Genomic DNA, 2,147 nt, shown 5'->3' with positions numbered 1-2,147 from the left:
TGCACTCTCCATGAAAACAATGAGAACATGGCAAACGCTTGACCTCCGTGCCAGCAACAAGCTCTTCCAAACAAACCATGCATTTAATTACTTCTTTTTGGTCATGCAACACCTCAGTTACTAAAGCTTTCCAAAAATTCCTGTGGTGCTGGACAAGCACTTAACTCTGAATTTTCAATCGATTCTTGGAGAATCCTATTCAAATCCTCATCTAGCTCATCCATGTCTCTAAGTTTCTCATGCACTACATCCACATCAACGAGGATCTCATCACAGGGAACGCATTGTCTACTATGTCTGATAAAAGCCATGATAAAATGAGTGATGTCAGTGGCCAACGAGGAAACCCTTTCAGTAGACAATGCTGCTCCTGTTAAGGTCTCCATGATTTGGGAGATAATGATGCGCTTCACTACAGAGAACCTATCATGGAAAACCTTCATATCGAACTCAAATTGCTTTGATTCTGATGGTGGTAGGAGAATGCGGGAGATGGACCTGGGATAGTTTCTGTAACTACTGAATATGATCATCTCAATGGCAAAGTTTAAGCGCATAATGAGCGAAGGAGGAGGTGGTGGGGAGTTGTCATGACTGTCAGGGAAAAGGAGACGGACATCATAATGCCCTGACGTAGCTTTGATCTGGTGGTAGTGGTAGTCATAGTCATCATCTATGATAGGGATTTCATCAATAGTTGAAGAAGACATGGTTGTTTTCTCTTGATCACAAACAAGATGGAGAAATTAAGGAGAAGAAGAAGAGAGATCACTTGCAGAACAAAAGCAAGGTGGAAGAAGACATGGTTGTTTTCTCTTGATCACAAGATGGAGAAATTAAGGAGAAGAAGAAGAAGAGATCACTTGGAGAGCAAAAGCAAGCTGGTTGTCTGGTTTTTATATTTCAAGTCATCATATGATTATATATGGATTATTATGGTAGTGTTATTTGATTTGGAGTTTAGTTTGAGTTTGAATAGTACTTAGTTGAGTTTATATTTTTGAAATTTATATTTGAGTTTTATTTATTTTATTTCTTTTATTATCACTTATGAGAATTTAATGAGTAAATTAGGAAAGGGTTTTAAATAGTTAGAATATAATTTATTTATTTTTTTTTAAAAAAAAGATAATGTCTAGATCCTTTATTCAATATCAAATAAAAAATATATATCTTTTAAAATTTTAATCAAAATATCTAACTCATGTTTCTTTTTTTTTATTATTTTTTATTTTTAAAAATGGATAAACCATGTTTTTTTCAAAAAGACTGAAAAAGAACAGAGTAGATGAATTAGCCCCAAGAGCCCAAACAAACAACAAAAAAAAACACACACATTTTTTTGTATATTAAAATCCCTACGATGTTTTTATCATCATCGTAATGTCGACAAAGACAGGCCGGGGCAGTGATACTATATGTGTTTATTTATTTATTTATTGCTGATGTGCCTTTATAAATTGATGATAATGATTAATATTGATATAAAATAATACTAAATATAATTCATTTAAATTTTTCAAGAAGTTAAATTATATAAAAAAATATTTATATTCTAAATTATTTGTTTGTGATGGGGCTTTAAACATCATTTTTTTTTTATTGGAAAAATAGATTTTTTATAAATCATTTAAAAATTTTTAGTATTTTATTATTATTTTTACCACATCTTATTGTAGATTTTTGGTATCTCATTCCATCTCTACTGTGTGAGTTAAGAATTAAAATCTTACCCGTTTTAAAATAAAAAAATGAATTATTTAAAAAACTATTTTTAAATATTTAATGAATGATTTTGGTAAGGATATATAGGTGCTATTTTAAGTTTTTGTGAGTATACACTAATGGAGAAAAATAAAGTTTGAAAAATTACACAAATGCGGTAATTAGCTTATGAGATGTTTATATTATTTTATTTTAAATTTATACGGTAAAATTAAAGCAATCTAATAAAAATTTTATTCATACTGTAAAATAAAGAATACTACCAACTGTTTAACAATAATATTCCACATTCCCACTACACCAAGTAGTTTAAATATGTATATATCTAATTAAGTAATAAATACCCAATTAAGCTTCACATGACAAGCATTAAATTTAAATAAAATTTTAAAATACAGAATCAACCAAAAATAAACCATTCA

Source organism: Dioscorea cayenensis, chromosome 4 (genome assembly GCF_009730915.1).
Source record: "Dioscorea cayenensis subsp. rotundata cultivar TDr96_F1 chromosome 4, TDr96_F1_v2_PseudoChromosome.rev07_lg8_w22 25.fasta, whole genome shotgun sequence".
Classification (NCBI taxonomy): Eukaryota; Viridiplantae; Streptophyta; class Magnoliopsida; order Dioscoreales; family Dioscoreaceae; genus Dioscorea; species Dioscorea cayenensis.
Note: the sequence above shows the minus strand (reverse complement) of the source record.